Source organism: Dasypus novemcinctus, chromosome 3 (genome assembly GCF_030445035.2).
Source record: "Dasypus novemcinctus isolate mDasNov1 chromosome 3, mDasNov1.1.hap2, whole genome shotgun sequence".
Taxonomy (NCBI): Eukaryota; Metazoa; Chordata; class Mammalia; order Cingulata; family Dasypodidae; genus Dasypus; species Dasypus novemcinctus.
In genome coordinates, this window is record NC_080675.1 from 14,037,022 (window position 1) to 14,057,372 (window position 20,351).

Below are 20,351 nucleotides of genomic sequence, written 5' to 3' on the forward strand. Positions count from 1 at the left end.
GGGGGTGAGGTGTGGGAGTGGGTTATATGGGAACCTCTTACTTTTTTTTAATGTATCATTCTGTGTGATCTATTAACTTTAATTTTAAACATGTGTTAAAAAAATAAAAAATAAAAAAATAAAAGATTAAAAAAACACATTAGAAAAAAGTTAGAGGCATACAAGAGCAGACTTGAAATGACAGAAGACAGAATAAGTGATACAGAAGAATAACAGCTGAAATTGAAGAGAGAAAAAAAACAGAAAAAGAATGGAAAAATTGAGTAGGGGCTCAGAGAATTGAATGACAACATGAAATGCAACAACGTATGTGTCATGGGAGTTCCAGAAGGAGAAGAGAAGGGAAAAGGAACAGAAAGAGTATTTGAGGAAATAATAGCTGAAAATTTCCCCACTCTCATGAGAGAAATGAACTTACATGTCCAAGAAGTGCACTATACACCAATCAGAATAAATCCAAATAGACCTACTCCAAGACACATACTACTCGGAATGTCAAATGTCAACGATAAAGAGAAAATTCTCAGAGCAGCAAGGGAGAAGCAAACCATCACATATAAGGGATGCCCACTGAGACTTAGTGTGTATATCTCTTCAGAAACCATGGAGGCAAAAAGACAGTGGTGTGACACAATTAGGATACTGAAAGAGAAAAACTGCCAAACCGAGAATTCTTTGTCCAGCAAAACTGTCCCTCAAATATGAAGGTGAGTATAAAATATTCACAAACAAACAGAAACTAAGAGAGTTTGCAAAAAAGAATTCACCTTTGCAGGAAATACTAAAGGAAGCCTTAGAACCTGAAATAAAGACAGGAGAGAGAGGCTTGGAGGAGAATATAGAAGAAAGAATAGCAGAAAGGATAACCAAAAGAATAAGAAGATAGACAAAATATGATATGACATATGAAAACCAAAGAATAAAATGGTTGAATAGTGCATTTACAGTAATATCATTGAATGTGAATGGATTAAACTCACCAATCAAATAATACAGGCTGACGGAATAGATAAAAAAACACGAGGCCTCCATATGCTGCTTACAAGAAACTCACCTTAGACCCGGGGATACAAATCAGCCAAAAATGAAATAGTTGGAAGAAAATACTCCATGCAAATAGTAACCAGAAAAGAACAGGGAAGGGTATCTATACTAATATCAGAGAAAACAGACTTTAAATGCAAAAAAGTTTTGAGATACAGAAGGCCATTATATATAATATATATATAAGATATACATATATCTTCCTAGTGGAAGATATAACAGTCATAAATAACTATGCACCTGAACAGGGTGCCCCAAATTACATGAGACAAACTCTGGCAAAACTGAAGGGAGAAATAGACATCTCTACAATAATCCTTGGAGACTTCAACACCCCACTCACATCATTAGATAAAACAACTAGACAGAAGATCAACAAGGAAACAGAGAACTTGAACAATACGATAAACAAGTTAGACATTATAAACATACAGAACACTGTATCCAAACTCAGTAAGTTATACATTCTTCTCAAGTGCCCATGGTCTTTCTCCAGGATAGACCACATGTTAGGGCACAATGCAGTTCTCAATAAATATAAAAGACTGAAATTATACAAAGCACCTTCTCAGATCATAATGGAATGACACTGGAAATCAAAATAGACAGGAAAAAAGTAAATTCCCAAATGTGTGGATGCTGAATAACACACTCCTAAATAATCAGAGTCAAAGAAGAAATTGCAAATGAAATCAGTAAATATATTGAGACAAATGAAAATGAGAACAAAGCTTATCAAAACTTAGGGGATACAGTGAAGGCAGTCTTGAGAGGGAAATTTATAGCCCGAAATGCCAGCTAAACTCAAAGATTCAACTGAACAACTAGAGAAACTACATCAAGAACAGCAAACCAATCCCAAAGCAAGCAGAAGGAAAGAAATAATAAAGATTAAAGCAGAAATAAATGAAATTGAGAACAAAAAAAAAAAACAATAGAGAAAATCAACAAAACCAGAAGTTGGTTCTTTGAGAAAATCAATAAAGTTGACAAACTCCTAGTTAGACTAACAAAGAAAAAAAGAGAGAAAATGCAAATAAGTACGATCAGAAATGAAAGGGAGGAAGTTAAAACAGACCCCACAGAAATAAAAAGAATCATGTGGGAAAAATACACTTGATTCAAACTATGGAATATAGTTACCAGTAATATTTTAAAATTTTTTCATCAGTTGTAACAAAGGTACCTCACCAATGCTAAGTGGCAGTAATGGGGCTTATAAGGGGTAAGGGGTTTTTCTTTTTTGGAGCAATGAAAATGTTTTAAATTGATTGGGATAATGAATATACAACTCTGTGATTGTACTGACAGCTATTGACTGTACACTTCAGATGGATTACATAGTGTGGGAATTAAATTTTTTAAAAAAACTTCCCTGGTGTAGAATTTTGATATGGTTTATGAACTCCAAAAATAGATATTAGATTATGTTTGTAAACTGGTTTGTTCCTCTGGGCATATTAGATTATATCGGATTCAGAGGGTTCACTTTTACTTGATTAAGTGATGATTGAGGCTTTGATTGGGCCACTTCAGTAGGATGCTGATTCCCTACCCCCGTGGTGGATGGAGACTCACAGAGAAACTGCGCCACAGAGAAGGGAGTTTGGAGTTTTGATCCTGGAGTCTGGGAAGTAAGCACATAGAGAAGCAGATATGTGAGGAAGGAGAGAAGGCTCAATTGGACACAGCAGAGGCCCAGAGTATAGAGACAAGTCATTTGCCTGATAGTCTACAGCTAACCTTGTGGAGAGAGGAAAGGAGCTGAGCCCAGAGAGAAATGAGCCCCAGGAAGAAAGGAACCCAGGAAACCTGAACCTTTGCAGATGTCATCAACCATCTTGCTCCAGCACATGGCAACAGACTTTAGTGAGGGAAGTAGCTTACGCTTTGTGACCTGGTAACTGTGGGCTTTTACTCCAAATAAATACTCTTTATAAAAGCCAACAGATTCTGGTGTTTTGCATCAGCGCCCCTTTCGTTGACTAATAAACCTGGAATGGGAAATTTTAGTTTGTATGTTACAGAGTAAAAATTTTTAAAAAAATACAGACTCTACAATACAAACAGTGAACCCTTAAAAAATTATATATGTGGTATAAATTATATTTTTATTAACAGTGCTGCTTTGGAGTCTTACCCTGGCCTACTAGGTCCTGTATGAATCATACCAGGCTACCTCCTTGAACTCATCTTCCTGTCTTCACTCTTCCCCTTGTTCACCATGTCCCAGCCACACAGAGCTTTTGATTCTGCCCAGCTACATTCTGTCTCACCTGCTGGTCCCTGTCTGGGAAATCTCCTCCAAACATTCACACGGCTTAGTTATCAAACAACTCTGCACAAAACAGCCCTCACCCTCTCCCATTACTCTCTTTCCCCTTCTTTGCTTTATTTTCTTCATGGCCCATAAGACCTATCTGAACATATATATTTTATTTAATTATGTATCTCCTTAGTTAAGAGGTTAGCACTGCAAGAGCAGAATCTTGTCTAACTTATTCACCCCCCATAGCCTAAGCACCCAGTAGAGAATCTCACACATAGTAGCCACCCAATTAATATTTGTTGAATGAATCAATGAATGAATGCTCACACCCTATTTTCCCTTTTCCTTCCCCTACTAAAGATGCAGTTTGAAGAGAGTGGATAATTACATGCTGAGAGGAATTTTACCCCCTCCCACATGGTAGAAGCTGACAAAATAAGCAATGGAGGTGGATTGTGAAGAGAGAAAGACATTGTAACACAGTTAAATATTGTTCATATTTTCAGCAATGAAAATAGGCAGTGAAGAGCAAAAACAGATAAAATATATCAATGCATAATTGTTCCCAAACACTTCTCTCCTTCTATGGACCAAAGAGAACTCTAATTTTACCTGCTCAGTTTCTTTCCCATCTTCATCCTCCAAGATGGAGGAAGGGGTCCTAAGTATCTTTTTGAACATAAGGGGGGCATGAACAAGAGGCTCAAGAGGTATCAATTTTCTGGAGAGTTGTAGAGAAAGGAATGGGAACAATTGCACTACATAAGGAAAATAAAAGGAAGAATGAAGGGAATTTTTTAGAAGGGTTGTTGCAGTCTATGTATTCCCTCTAAAGGTATCTGAAATTTTTCAATAAAAAACTTGTAATTTTTAAATTGCTTTTGAGTAGTAAATTATATGTCTTGATTGATTCTGCTGTAAGCCTGGACCACATGGTTGATGACTTTATAAAAGTTACATGTATTTAGAGCATTTACATTAAATGTAAATAAATATAAGTTAAAAAAAGGCAGAGATTGTCAGGTTTGATTTAAAAAAGCAAGATCCAACTATATACTGTCTAAAAGAAACCCACGTTAAAGATGAAGTTAAATGTGCCACAATGATGGGGGAGGTTGTTGGTGTGGGAGGAGTGGGGTGGGGGAGTAGGGGGTATACGGGAACCTCTTATATTTTTTAATGTAATTTTTTGTGATGTATGTATCTTCAAAAAATACGATTTACAAAAATGATGAGGTGGGGGTGGGGAGTGGGTTATATGGGAACCTCTTATGTGTTTTTTTTATTTTTTTCAATGTAATGTTCCTTGTGATCTATTACCTTTAATCAAATTTAAAAATAAAATAAATAAAACTCTTTAGATTAAAAAAAAGAAAAGAAAGATGAAGTTAAAGGGAGCGGAGGTGGCTCAAGCCATTGGGGGCCTACCTCCCACTTGGAGGTCCCAGGTTTGGTTCACAGTGCCTCCTAAAAAGAAGACAATCACACAACAGATACAGAGAGCAGACAGCGAGTGCAAAACAAGGGAGAGGGGCAGAAATAAATAAATTTTTTAAAAGATGAAGTTAAAGATCTGTTAAAAGTAAAACAATGGAAAAAAGACATGAGGCAAATAGAGAAAGCTAGAGTGGTTGTACTACCAGACAATTAAAAGTCAGAACAAGGAATATTAGCATGGATGAAGAGAGACATTTCATAATGATTAAGCAATGAATTCATCAAAAGAATATAAAATTCCTAAATGCATATGCACCTAATAACAAAATTTCAAAATACTTAAAGCAAAAACTGATAGAACCAAAAGGAAATAAGGTGTCTAAAATTATAGTTGGAGAATTCAAAACCCATCTCTTGATACTTGATAAAACATGTAACAGAAAAATCAGAAAAGAATATGGAAGATTTGAATAATACTATCAAATTGATCTAATTGACATTTACAAAACACCCATTTAACTTATCAGAATACACATTCTTTTCAAGTCCACACACATTTACCAAAATAGAACATATTCTATGCCATAAAACAAGTCTCAATAAAATTAAAAGGATTGAATTCATACATGGTATATCCTCTGACTACAAAGGAACTAAATTGGAAATCAATAACAGAAAGATATCTGGAAATAAAATATTTGAAAAGTAAACAACATACTTCTGAGTCAAAGAAGAAATCCCAAGGGAAATTAGAAAATATTTTCTACTGGATGAAAATTAAAACTCAACATACCAAATTTGGGGGGTGGGGGGAGGATGCAGCTAAAGCAGTGCTTAGAGGGAAACTTATGACATTTTAATGCCTGTATTAGAAAAGAAGACACGTTTAAGCCCTTTATCTCCAATTGTCAAATGAAAGACTGCTTCTTATTAAACACTTTCCCTCCTTTCATCTAGATGAGATAGGAAACCACATGGAATACTGCAAAAATGGTAGACCATACAATCAGACAAATCTAGGTTCAATTCTTGGCTCTGTTATTTTTAAACTACGTCTCATTGAGCAACTTACTCATCCTTCCTCTACCTCAGTTTCCTCACTTATAACATTGAGTTAATAATACCTATAGTGCAGGAATATTGAAAGGATCAAATAGAATTTTGGCACATACAATATCAAACAATGGAATATCCTATTTACCCATGTCTCACTAACAGGTGGACAAATTATGGCTTTGAGTATAGTAGCAATAAACAGTTGAAGTAACCCTGGAAAGGAGCAATGCAGGAAACATTGCTAACACGTGAAACAGAATCAGTTTTCATATGATTATTAGAGAAACCCAAAGCACTGAATGATCTACAAGATAAAGCCCAAGTCTTGACATAATTTCTACTCTTTCACTTCATTTTATGCAGTATCTACCTTAACACAGGAATCCTAAATACTCCCCTACAATTTTATCCAATTGGTCATTTTGGGTTCCAGTGTGTCAGTATCTGGCCTGGGCTGTGAGTTTCTCTTTTCTAGGAACCTGCCTCCCCTCTAGCCATATGATTGTCATTGTTGATGATATTATTATTTAATCCTTCTAAGCCATCTACTTTTTGCCTGGTACCTCTCTAAGCACTTCGCTGTATTATTAATAACTCTCTTAATCCTCACAATACCCTTATGAGGATAAATATTGTTATTATCTCCATTTGTAGATGAAGAAACTGAGGCACAGAGAAATTAAGTAATTTGCCCATAGTTATATCAATAGTTCACAAGCTTATTGATCTCAGGACCCCTGAAAGATTGCTGATGACTCTAAAGTGCTTTTGTGTATGTGGTGATTCCTATCAATGTTTACTGTATTAGGGAAAAAAACTAACAAATGTTTAAAATATTTATTTATTAATTCATTTAAAAAACAGTACCAGGGAGTCAATGTGCCTCAGTTGTTAAGTGCCAACTTCCCACATATAAGTCCAGGGTTCAATCCCCAGTCCCAGCACCTCACACACAAACAAACAACTAGCGCTTCCTCCTTACAAGGTTTGCAATGATTAACAGGTCATAAGGCCATGACTCAATTCCGATCAATTGCAAGCCACAGCCTACATGTGTGGAGGCAGCCCATCTCCCCCCAAGAATGAACAAAGGAGCCAGATCACTGTGGGACTGGAACAGATAAGGACCTTCATCCCTTCCAGGCCCAGGTGCCACCAAACCCTCCCTCATTCCAAGAATGCCCTACCTTCTAGCCCACTACCCCCTAGACATATAAGGGAAGGAATTTGATTTTATAGTCCCTTATTGGCCTCGGGCTGTACACAGTCTCTAATCCCCTCCCCACATTTCCCCACCTTTTGATGTACTGTATAAATTAATAATTTACCCCTTTCAGGCTGAAGTCTAATCTTCAGACCCCCCTCTGTTGGGAAAGCTTCTCAATAAACTTCCCGCCTGCAATCATCAGTCTCCATGTCCCAGTGAGTGCTGTTTCTCCAACACAAACAAAAGAAAGAAAGAAAAAAAAAAAAACAGTAACAAACCTATCACATACTAACATAAATAATATATTTTTATAAAACACATTTTCAGGGTTGTGGGTTTAGCTCAGTGGTTGGAGCGCCTGCTTCCCAAGTATGAGGTCTCAGGTTCAATTTCTGGTACCTTCTAAAAACAAACAAAAAATATTTTGTTTTTCAAAAAAAACTTATGAGAGACATTGTTTAACGTTTTTAAACCTTTTTAAGATCTTGATTACTAGAAGATTAACCTCTCTGGTTCTCACATCTGCCTCTGCTTTCAATCTGTTGCAATATCTCATATCATGCAGCCTCTGGAAAACTCTACTGTACACTCCTGAGAGAATAAGAGCAAAAAAGGCAAATAACCACTTAGTATTATTGTGAAAATGTTTTTTAAAAATTTTGTTTTATTGAAAATAGTTTTGATGAGGCAGATACCCTGAAAGGACCAAGGGGACTCCCAGGGATCCTCAGACAATAATTTGAACACCACTGAGTTATGCAGTGAGTCTTATAAGAACTGATATCTTTGTAGAACATTGTCCCATTCATTCCCTGGCCACAGTTGATTGGTCTAAGGAGGGGCTCCTGGTTCAAATACTAGGACTATGAGCTCTTCTTCAAGGATGTTATGCTGGGCACCAGATGGCTGGAAATCCATCTTTTTTGTTGTAATGGATGGTATAATTTGGGAGCCATGTTTTTCCTGCCCCATGGAAAAAGCCCCTCCATTGTGTATTAATATTAAAGTCAAGCTGATGAAAAAGCAGAGATAAGACAGAACAAACATCCTGACGGTGTCCAACACCCTAGCTCTGGCTATCACTGTTCCTGAATCTGGGATACTTCTCTATCCTTGAGTTCTAGACCACACCCTATTTTGTTTAGGATAAATCCTTCTTTCGCTTAAATTAGTTGAAGCTGGGTTTCTATCACTTGCAATCAAGACGATCTTAACAAAGACTATATTAGTCAAGTCTCTTTTCCTCAAGCCATTTCCCTTTATTAATTAGTAAAAAGGTAAAAATATGCTGAAGTAAACTAGGAAAGAGTTCAGTAGAAGACAAGCCTGGCTGAACTAATCTCAAATCTTTAAAAGCCTAAAATAGAGTGCAGATGGTGTGAGAATCAAACATTTTAGGATTTTTTCTGTGATAAAAACCTGAAATTGCTTTTGACAGTGTCAGTAAATCTAACTCAAATTCAGCCACAACACAATTAGACTCTCTGCCGACTACCCCCACCCCAGGAGATAGCACTTTTAGCTCCTCAAATTACAGTTTAATTTCTCCAAGTCACAAAAGACTAACACTGTTAACTCAAACCTCTACAATTTTCAATAAAAGGCCTAGTAGGCCCTGGATTCAATGTACTTTCAGTGACTTACAATGCCAGCCCTTCCTTGGGAAGTTATATAAAAGGGCATAATTAGAACTTCATCCTGAAGATCAGGTTTTTGAGCTTTATGTACACAATAAGAAAGATACTCTCGCCCACTTAACTCTTTTCAATATGATTTTTATAAATGTTCATTCTCTAAACTGATTTTAGGATTTTAGAAAGTTATATAATGAATCAAGGCCATAGTTCCTCAGGCCCAAACACCGTGAATTCTCTCATCTATAGAGAAACACATTCAACTGCTGTTAAAGGTCCAAAGGCCTTTGAGGAATGCAGTACTTCTTTTTGTCTCTCATTGTAATGCAAGAATGCAATGGCAGAGAAACTCAGGAGTAGAAGAGTTGGATAGATGGAAAAATCCTCCAAATTATGCAACCAGTAACATCAGTAACACACTTTTGAATTGCAAGCACAATTGTAATATAAGATTCAACAAAACTTGCAGTCCATTATTACAAAGAATATTGAGAAAGAATTGTCCTGTTCAAAAGATAATCTTGGTGTTCCAAGTTAACTGTTCTTAGACTGTGCAACATTATAAAAGGGAAAAAAATCAATCTTTTCTTTGAAAAAAATTACATATGAAACAGTTTGTTTTCTTATCACCTTTAAAAAAAATTTTTTTTTTTTAAAGATTTATTTATTTATTTAATTTCCCCCCCTCCCCTGGTTGTCTGTTCTTGGTGTCTATTTGCTGCGTCTTGTTTCTTTGTCCGCTTCTGTTGTCGTCAGCGGCACGGGAAGTGTGGGCGGCACCATTCCTGGGCAGGCTGCTCTTTCTTTTCACGCTGGGCGGCTTTCCTCACGGGCGCACTCCTTGCGCGTGGGGCTCCCCCACGCGGGGGACACCCTTGGGTGGCACGGCACTCCTTGCGCGCATCAGCACTGAGCATGGGACAGCTCCACACGGGTCAAGGAGGCCCGGGGTTTGAACCCCGCGGACCTCCCATATAGTAGACAGACGCCCTAACCACTGGGCCAAAGTCCATTTCCCACCTTTTAATTTTTAAATTTGACATTGCTCTTCCTTTCCTAAATGCCCAGAAATTCTTGAAAGGATTTCTGTTATTACAAATGATATTGGCAGATCAAAGATCAGATCCCAGTTCATCCCTTACTGACTGCATAACCTCAAGCAAATAAAGTGATATGATAAGGAGATTAAATGAGATAATATAAATCATTAAATTTACTTCATTTCAGGGGTTCTTAACAACGGTCAGTGAACTTAAGTTGAAATTCAAAAAAACATTCTTGTGGGGACATGTTCATCAGATGTGATATATTTATTAAATAATACAGAGTGTAATGTGGACTTAGTAAGGGGTCTGTGGTTTCCACCAACTGGCAAAGGGGTCTGTGGAACAAAAAAGGTTAAGAACACCTGCTTTAGATGATTGTTAAAGAGACTCTATAATCAAGGAAGTTAATTGGCTCACACAATTGAGAATCTAGAGGTAGTACTGATTTCAGGTGAAGCTTGATTAAGCATCTCCAGTGACTTCACCAGGGAATCAGTTTTCTTTTGGTTTCCTTGCTCTGACTTCTGCCATATCAGCTTTACCCTATAACAGACTCCCCTCATATAGTGAGTTGGTTGCCAAGAGCTTCTAGTTTATGTTTTAGTTTTCTTTGGTTACCGAGGCAAATGCCATGCAGTGAGTTGACTTAAACAACAGGAATTCATTAGCTCATGGTTTTGAGGCTAGAAGTCCAAATTAAGGTGTCATCAAGGTGATGCTTTCTTCCCAGAGACTGGCATTCCTGGTCTAGCTGCCAGTGATCCTTGCTCCTTGGCTCCTCTGTCACACAGCAACGCACTGGCAGCCTCTTCTCTTTCAGGTTCCATTGCGCTTTGGCTTCTTGCTTCCCATAGCTTTCTTTCTCTTTTTTTTAAGAATTATTATTATTTTTTAAAGATTTATTTATTTATTTCTCTCCCCTCCCCCTCCACCCATCCCGGTTGTCTGTTCTCTGTGTCTATTTGCTGGGTCTTATTTGTCGGCGGCATGGGAATCTGTGTTTCTTTTTGTTGTGTCATCTTGTCAGCTCTCCGTGTGTGCGGCACCATTCCCGGGCAGGCTGAACTTTCTTTGGCGCTGAGCAGCTCTCCTTACGGGGCGCACTCCTTGTGCGTGGGGCTCCCCTACGCGGGGGACACCCCTACACGGGGGACACCCCTGCGTGGCAGGGCACTCCTTGCGTGCATCAGCACTGCACGTGGGCCAGCTGCACACGGGTCAAGGAGGCCCGGGGTTTGAACCACGAACCTCCCATGTGGTAGACGGATGTCCTAACCACTGGGCCAAGTCCGCCGCCCCCCATAGCTTTCTATCTGTGTCAATTTCATTCCATTTATAAAGTAATAGGATTAAGGTTCATCCTGATTAAGTTGAGCCATACCTTAAATGAAGTAACCTCATCAAAAAGTCCTATGTACAATGGGTTCACACCCACAGGAATGGATTAAGTTACAGAACATGTTTTTCTGGGGTACATAGCTCCAAACCACCACAGGCTACATCTTTTTTTAGTTATATTCTATGGAAAAGGAGAATCTCCTTTGGTATTCTATGTGGAAGAGAAGGTTTACTTTTCCAGCAAACATTTCACCACATCCTGGCTTTTGATGGGATTAATTGCCAAATCAATTTCTGAAGCCAGGGGGATAGGATTTACTGATAATCTTAGTCCAATCAGGCAACCAGGTAGAAAACATGGGATAGATCCCATTCAGACCACTTGATTAGATAAAAAAGGAATTATGAGAAGAGACCTCTGAAAAGTTAACTAACTGGGATTGTATCACCAATACTCATCCTTGTGTTTCTTTGTAATTTCATGTATAAGTCAAATGGTTTACTTTCGCCACTTTTTGTATTTTATACAATTTAAGATGCCATAGGTGGTAAGACACATCATTTTTAATGTCTAAGAAAGAAAAAAATCTGTCAATTCAGTCATGACCTTATGCTAAGAAGTAATCAGTTATAAGATGTAACACAATTTCAGCATGTTAAAAAAATGTTTTTTAAAAAGTGTATCTTAGAATGAATAAAATACATGTAAGTATCTTGTATGATTACTTTTATGTCTTGTCTCTTTGGCTTAATAACATTTGCAAGATTCATCCATGTTTTTCTTTATAATCCTTCAATTATTGTATGAATATACCACATTTTAAAAATCCAAGCTAGTGCTGATGGCTATTTCATATATTTCCAGCTTTTGACTTATAGTCTTCTATTAACATTCTTTTTCAGAGCTCCTCGTATATGTGGGCATTTGTTTCTCTATCTATCCTATAGCGGAATTTTCATCTTTCCAGGGCAATGCCAAACTGCTTTCCCAAGTGGTTATTCCTTATTTCACTCCCACTGCAAGAGTAGAGATTTCCTATTAGTCCCTTCCTCATCAATACTTGAAATTTCTTTTTTTTTTTTTTCATTCTTAGCAATCTGATAAGTCAGTAGGTCAGTAGTTTATCCTTTTGTGGCTGGAATTTGTACTTATGTTAACAGCGTTATGTTATGTTAACATAGTTGAGCATCTTTCCATTTGTTTCAGTTGGAAAGAAGATTCCCTTCTTTGTTCAGGTCTTTTGCCCATTTTTTATTGGGTTGCCTGTCTTCTTCTTATTGATTGTACGATTTCTCTAGCTATTCATAATCTGTCTTTTGTTGGGTAAAGATATTTGTGCTGCAAGTATCGTTACCCAGTATGAGGCTAGTCTTTCTCTTTTTATTGTGTCTTTTGATGAACTGAAGATCATATTTTAAATGTAATCAAATCTATTAATCTCATCTTTCAGAGTTAATGTGTTTTGTGTCTTGCTTAAGAAGTCTTTTTCCCCCTGAAGTTATGATGATATCCTGTTATTTTCTAAAAGGTTTAGTTATTGGTTTTAATATTATTTATGATTTATTAATTTAATAATTAACTTTTTATCACTTAATTACATTAAGCACCTACAAGGTACTAATCACTGCTCTGGGAAGTTTGACCCATAAATTTTTATTCCTCTCTACCTTTTAGATTCCAGGAAATTCAGAAAAATACATGGAAATAATATCATGTGATACAAAGCAATGGAAGGAAATACAATTTTACTTTTCCTCGTGGTTTCAAAAACCTACTTTCCATACTGTATTTTTAGGAAGATGAGCCCAGGGAGGGGCTTCAGTGGATGGTTATATATAGTAGAAAATGGGGGTACCAAGGGAGGAACAGAACCCCAATTCCAAGTAGCTAAAGATAAAAAGGGGAACTAGGGCAACTTAATGGCTCATAAAAATGAAAAGCCCAGGGATAAATTGGTTTCAGGAGCAGTTAGGTCCAGGTGCTGAAATGATACCATGGCTTCCCATTCTCTCAATTTCTCTCAAAATCTCTATGTTTCTTTTGGCTTGTGTTCTTCCTTCTTTCTCAACTGCTGATGGCTTTCTCTTCATAGCTGGGAAGACCATTTATATTGTCCTTTAAACTCATAATTCCCAGAAAAAGAAAGGGAAAACATCTTCCCTGATAACCTGATAGAAATTTCCAGAAAAGGTTCTGATTGGCTTGGCTGTATCATACATCCATCCAGATCCGTCCATCTCCAAACTTGTACCTTTACCACTACTGAATATTATCTCATCCCTATCCTTTTATGTCCAAATAATATGCCCAATATCTTCTTTTCTTTCTTTTTAAATTTTCTTTGTTGTTGTTTTTTTCTAACTTTTTCTGTCCCCAATCTTTTTGTTCAATCATTTTTTAATCTTGGGGCTAAGCACCTCAAGAGCAAGGAACCATTTACATTTTATCCCTAGCATCTAACACCTTGCTTGAAACATGGTATAGGATGCTTTAAAAAATTATATTGGCTAGTGCAAGTGTTAATAATAGGGAAAACTGTGTATGTGTGGTAGGTATATGTCACTTGAATTTTCTGCATGATTTTTCTGTAAACCTACAACTTCTCCAATATAAAAAAATAGTTAAGGGGTAAAAAAATGTGTTGGACTGAACTGAAATAGACAAACCTAAGGCTCAGAGCTTAAACTCTGGTGAATGTGTAACTTTAGTAAGTTCAGTATCTTGATAATGTAGCTCCTAAGTGATGTAATAAGAAAATCAAGGTGAGTGAATTAAGTAGAGACTGGAAAGAATCATGGAATATCAATGCATGGTTTCTCTGAAGGAGAATCATATGCAACTAGTCTACAAGAGTTCTCTGAATGTGCAGATAGACAAAAGGACAAGGTAGAACCAGCAGGTCTTACTTGGTTTTTCAAAAAGCCTTTGAAAGATTTCCACATCAAAGGTTCTTAGAAGAATAGCATTACTCTGGGGTTACTTAGAATGCTTGGTGTTATTTTAGAAGGTTGGTATTGTTTTATTTTTTAAATTATGCATAGGAAAAAGAGCCAAAGCCAAGTAGTAAATATTTAAAATAAATTAGAAAGTTTAAGAGTGGAGACTGATCTTTTAATAAATTATCAAGAAAATGGAATTTTTAGTTTGCATATAACAGTTAATGAAGTATTTGGCTGATGAAGATAAAGGGCAAATAATGGCAGGCGGTTTCAATTTAGATATGGTTAAATTATACAACTAGGGAAAGTATAATAGTGTAAGGGAATATGAAGTAGGCATCCAGAGCCAACACTTTGCTCCACCTAGCTGGGCCTACTTCCTTATTTTCACTTTTCTATGCATTTCCTGCCAACCACCCACAACTGTGTCCTCAGTTGAATAGAATCTTACCAGTTAAAGGGGAATCCTTTTTTAGACAGAGGATTATTACAATCTTTGCTACAATCAGCAAACCTTCAAAGATTAGGATAGGAGACATACGTAGGGTGAAAAGAAAAAATGAAGGAAGCCAAACTGAAAAGAGGTGTCTTTTCAAGGATGTAAGGAAGTGATGAATGAGCACAAGAAAGATATAAACATATCTAAAGAAAGTTCAGAGAAAAGCAACCACGACGATGTAAAAAAAAAATTATGCCAGAACCTAGTATCAAAGCATATGAAACAATAAAGGGTTAAGAAATGATTAAAAACAATCACAAAATTCCAAATTGCTCCTTTCCTTTGAGGTATGAAGGTGGTTTGACAATAACAGAAAGGATTCAGTGTAACTTAGGAAACTTGTTTCTTAAAGGGAGAGATGTTTAAAATGAAAAATACGGTGAAGAGAGTTTTAAATAAATTCCCAGAGGACAAATACCTAACACATTGCTGAAGCCCACTAAAGGAGAGCGTCGTGTACTGGTGCCCGGTGGTCAGACCGTCTGGTTCCAGTCTGGGCTTGCTTACTTATTAAAACTGCGTGTCTACCGTTGGGCAAACGACGTAGTATTGCTGAGCTTGTTTCTTTAGCTGTAAAACGATGATAATAATACCTGTTCTACTACCTCAAAGGGTGGTGGAAGACTTCAAACGAAACCATGTATTTAACAGTGTTTTGAAAACCTTACAGTGCTCCATAAATATTGGGTCTTTTTGTTATGGCATCGCTGAAATTATTGCAAACTCCCAGACAAGAGGCACGGAGGGAACAACGATTTGGCTTTCCCACGAGAATGCGAGGTGTTTTCATAAATTTTTTACCTTTGTTTATGAATGTATCTCGTTGAGTAAAACTTTTCAATGTCTTTAAAGATTTTTTTGGTTTTTTTTTGTCCTATTATACATACAATTAGCACGGTGTTGCCTGTAAAAGTGCTACGCAAGCAGGTGCTTAAGATAAACTGCCAAAAAGCAGCCACCGAAACGCCAAGGTTGTGAAAAAAGACTTTTCCGCGGAAGCTCAGCCTTCTCTCTGAACAATCAAAGGACGCAGCTCTGGACGCGACGCCGAACTGAAACATGAATTGGTAGAATTGACTACACAGTAATGTTATTATAATTCCATTCTGTTTTATGTAAAATTCATCACAATTCCCTGGAATATGCAAGATGATCCCAAAATCTTCAAACTCTGAGGAACCCCGCCCCCGCTAGCGGGCTAGCAGCCGGAATAATACGCACGCACCCGACTGCGACCGCTCCCGGGACTCTCGAGCGCGCTTCCCCCGCCCACCTCGGCGCGCGCGCCGCCGTCGGACCACGTGATACGGGCGCGGCGACGGCGGGGGCGGGCGGGGCTGAGCCCGCTCCGCAGCGCCGCGCAGGCGCCCTAGGGCGGCGCCGAGCGGAGCCCCTCCTGCTCTCTCTAGGAGTCAAGATGGCGGCGGGGGGAACATGGAGCGGTCCTGGAGCTTGAGCCACTGACAGGAGCGGAGAGGGCGGCAGCGGCAGAAGGAGGATGGCCGGGGGTGCTGGCGCTGGTGCGGACGGCGGTGCTGGCGGCGGCAGCGGCGGCGGGGGCGGCAGCAGCGGTCCCAGCGGCGGCAGCAGCAGCAGCGGCAGGAGGAGCCTCCGGGGTGAGTGTCCCTCGGTGCCTCAGGCTGTGGAGCTGAAGCTCTGCTCCGCGCGGTGCGGCGCGGGGCGTCCCGGCGAAGAAGGGCTGTCCCTGGGTGGTGGGGGTTCCCGAACTGGGGCCGGGCAGTAGCGGGAGGCGCTGGGGCTACGGACGGAGAAGGTGGAGTCGTCCGTCTGGGGCTGAGGCGGCGCCGGACTGGCCGGTTCCTCTCCGCTCCGAGGGGCGGGTTGGGCTGTGCGCGGCGGTCCCCGGGGCAGAGGCGTGAGGTGTGGCGCTCCGCGCGGCGAGAGCGGCCTGAGGTGGCCGCAGCTGCTGCCGGGCCGGCTCCGGGCTCCGAGGGGCGGGACCCGGCACTCCCAGGACTCGGAGAACCCCCTCCCGAGACTCGGGCGTGTGTTTTCCTGGGTGCGGGGCTGAGACCACCCCGGGGTGGGCTTGAGAATTACCGTCTGGGGTTTGGGAAGGGCCTGTAAACAACTACTCCCGAGGGGAGAAGTTAGATTGTCCGGGTAAGTTACAGTTTGGGGGTAAAACTAGAGTTGGGCTTTGACAGGTGGGGGAGGAGACAATACCGGGTGTTTGATGAAGAGGAGGCTGTGCTTGGAAGTACTTGGATGACAAAACGTGCGTTTTTCACTGCCGTATCATTTGCACAGCTATTTACTGGCCTTACCCCGAGAACGAGAACTTTGTCACCATTTTTGGAGAAGCTCTGAGGAGTGTTGTTTCTGCTTTGAACTACAGTAGCACCTTTTCACAAACCAGCACAGATAATCAGTACCATGGGTTAGGCCTAATTTACAGAAGCAGTCTTGATTATCTTTACTAGAACACAGTTTCCTGTGCTAAGACATCTTACTGTAATGAGGAAATAGGCATTTAAGGGAATCCCTTAGCCTTTTCAACTAACAGTCATTTGTCTCTGAGTAGCATCCATTTATTTTCTTGTGGAAATAAATAACTGTCTTCCAGAAATGTGGAAGAAAAGCAAGATTTGAGATTGCATTGCAAGAATTCTACATGTTAATGGCAGTTTTGATTAGACTTGTCCTGGAATTTTAACGTTAGAAAATCCTTTAGAAATCTCGTGTGACTGTTGTTCTGGAACTGAGAAACTAGGCCCAGAAAGGTGAGTGCTTTGCCTAAGGTCCTACAACTGGAAAGGGATTGGGCCAAAATAAGACCAAGGCCTTTTTATGCCCCATTGAGAGAACTCTTCACTACACTTCTGGGCTTCTTATTCTTCCCTGATTGCATTCTCTACCACCACTCCCCATCCCCATCCCTAGGCCTTTGTGTAATAAAGTTGAAAGCCAAACTGAGAAAGCCTCCCTCTGATTTTGACAGCTACAGTCAGTTACCCCAATGACTGATGAAAATTTTTTTCCTAACCTGAATTTAATAAAAATTGAATGGCATTTCATTTAGAGTGTTCATAGGCCCAGGATAACATTTTAGCTCAGTTATAGTATGGTTCATTCTTGCACGAATTCAGTAAAACCCATAAATCACAAAACTACTACACTGCTTTGGTCTTAACACCAGTACTTTAAAGAAGTTCTTTGTGTCACACTCTAATTTTAGGATTTATAACACCTGTGTTGTATTTGCCAGGTTATACTGCTGAGCTTCCGTGTATCTTCTTATTGAGTCACAGAATATATCTTTGTAGTGTGTCACAGATTAACCTGCAGAAGAACAATAATGCCAAATAATTCAGATTTCATGTTCTAGTCACTGAAATTCACACATCCAAAATTGAACCTTGTGTTCAGTTAGGTAAAAAAGTGATTGAAGATCTGCTTTGTGTTTTCCATTATGTAAGATGCTGTAGAAGAAAGGAAAGAAGTGTGATTTGTAAACTTTGTCTTCAGGTTGTTATTGGAAAGATTAGAAGGACCCCCACGACTCTAAATCATAATCTAGTGAGTTCTGACAATACAAAGAATACTGTAGATGTTCAAGGTAGAGGAAGAAGACTGAGGACTTAAGACAGTTAGGCCTTGAGTTGGCCCTTGAGGGTTTAGATTTATAGAGTTTGGAGCGTTTACTTTGTTAGGAAAAAGCAAAAGTGTAAAGTAGAAATTAGCTTTGGGGAAGGGGGGTGGATGAGAGAAGACTAGAAAGAGCTGAAAACTGAATTTCCTTGAGAGACTAAAAAGAAAAACGTAGACAGTGGAGTTAACTGTAAAAGGGATTGAGTGTTGGATTGAGGAGATTTTTATTTTTATCTCTTGTGAAAGGTATGGGAAGCCATTCCAAGTGTGGAGGCCAGGGATTAATATGATAAACTAACAAGATGAACCTGTCAGGAAGGTTGATTTAGAGTGAGAAGAGAATGGAATGTGCTAAGGGTTAGTAGCTGGTGCAGTTACCTGAATATGAAATGAAAAGATGAGGTTGTAGACTAGGATAGAGTTGGTAGGAAGGATTTCATAGCAGATATTTTTAAAGGAAAAAAAAACCTTCAGTTTTGGGGGCTAGAGGAGAAAGTTCCTAACTTGCTAAATAAGAAAATTCTGGTGTTGACAGAATAACATATTGATGTTTTAGGCATTATCTTTATACATTTGGAAGTCATGTTTTTCAAGCTGAAGAAATTAGTGCTATAGGCACTGAATAGGCATTTATTTGTATAATAATTTGATTGTCTCACAAACCTATGAGCACTGTAAGGGCAGAAACTATCAGTTTTACTCACTACTGCATTTGCAGCACCTAGTATAGTGTTTGGCACATAGGTGCTCACTAAAGCGTTAATTGAACCAAGAAGCAGAAGTCTAACGTTTAACCCAATAAGCTAAAAAATGTAGTTTAGGAAGCGGATGTGGCTCAAGCAGTAGAGTCCCTGCTTCCTACATGGGAGGTCCTGGGTTTGTTCGTGGGTGCCTCCTAAAGACAAAAACAAACAACAAGAAGCAAACAAATGAAAAAATCAACCCAGAGGAGCCAATGTGGCTCAGTGGTTGAGCACTGACTTCCCACATATGAGGTCCCCAGTTCAATCCCTAGCTCCTGTACCTCATAAATAATAAATAAATAAATGAAAAATGCTTATTTTTATTTTGCTTTTATTGTTTTCAACCATCTTCCCTGTTCACCCAGTCTTGATACAATGGTTAAAAAACAAACAGGCAAGTGATTTTTTTCTAAAGTAGGTATCTCTCTTTTTTTAAAATTTCTCTCCCCTTCCCCACCGTTGTCTGCTCTCTTTGTCCATTTGCTGTGTGGTCTTCTGTGTCCGCTTGCCTTCCTGTCAATGGCACCTGGAATCTGTGTCTCTTTTTGTTGTGTCATCTTGCTGCGTCAGCCCTCTGTGTGTGCGGTGCCATTCCTGGGCAGGCTGTGCTTTTTTGTGTGTGTGCTGGGTGGCTCTCCTTGCATGGCGCACTCCTTGCTCATGGGGCTCCTTTACGGGAGGGAGGACACCCCTCCGTGGCACGGCACTCCTTGTGCGCATCAGCACTGTGCATGGGCCAGCTCACCACACAGGTCAGGAGGCCCTGGGTTTCTATCAATTGAGCCAAATCCACTTCCCAGGTATCTCTTTTAAAACGAGATAACATTTTTCCTCTTAAGTTGATGCTAGTGGAAGTTAGTTATCAGAATACAAAATTTCAAAGGGAGGCATGATTTAGAAGAAATTTTTCAAGTTCCTGCTGACTCAAGATTTATAATGAAACAAATTTTCAGTACCTCATATTTGCAAATCAAATTCAAATTTTATTTTAGGCAAAATGTGGCTTTTTTATTTTTAAAATTTTGACAGTCTAAATTTGACATTAGAAATTGATATTTTACTTTGTCCTTATTATCTCAAATAACATAGAAACTTTAGAAATATGATGTACTAACTTTTATAAATTGACATTAAATCCGTGAATATGACTTTAATAATGTTGGAATAAATGGGAGTCACTTTAATCCAACACATAGAACATCCTTTAAATCTCAAGACTCAGAACAGTCCTTTTTGAGCATTGTTGGGTTTTTAGATAAAGTTGTGCTATATTAGAACATTGGATTGGGAATCAAACTTCCAGTCAGATTCTGACTGCTTATAGCTTTATCATCTTAAATAAGTCATTTAACCTGCCTGAGACTCATTGTCCTCACCAGTAAAAAGTAGGGATAGCATTGTCTTACATATTTAGCTTTTCTGTCTTGTGAATACTTTTTTAGTTCATCCTCTTCCTCCCCAATACCAGTACCTTAATAGTGTGGACTCTTGAACAGCCTATTAGCTAAGTCTGCCATTTGTTCACC

At 39.0% G+C, this 20,351-nt stretch overlaps 1 protein-coding gene and 1 long non-coding RNA gene across 2 annotated transcripts in view; one reads left to right on the top strand and one right to left on the bottom strand.

The window, feature by feature from the left end:
* Positions 1–15,364: 15,364 nt before the first annotated feature.
* Positions 15,365–15,736, bottom strand: LOC139438634 (uncharacterized). The gene is made up of 2 exons (XR_011648275.1): positions 15,696–15,736; positions 15,365–15,522 (listed from the first exon to the last, which is right to left on the bottom strand). It is a non-coding gene; the product is annotated as an uncharacterized lncRNA (long non-coding RNA).
* Positions 15,737–15,799: 63 nt separating this feature from the next.
* BTBD7 (BTB domain containing 7) overlaps positions 15,800–20,351 on the top strand; it is a 94,327-nt gene continuing 89,775 nt past the window's right edge. Inside the window, exon 1 of the mRNA XM_058292356.2 lies at positions 15,800–16,086. The gene's annotated coding sequence lies outside the window, so the exon portion shown is untranslated. The remainder of the gene's footprint in view (positions 16,087–20,351) is intronic.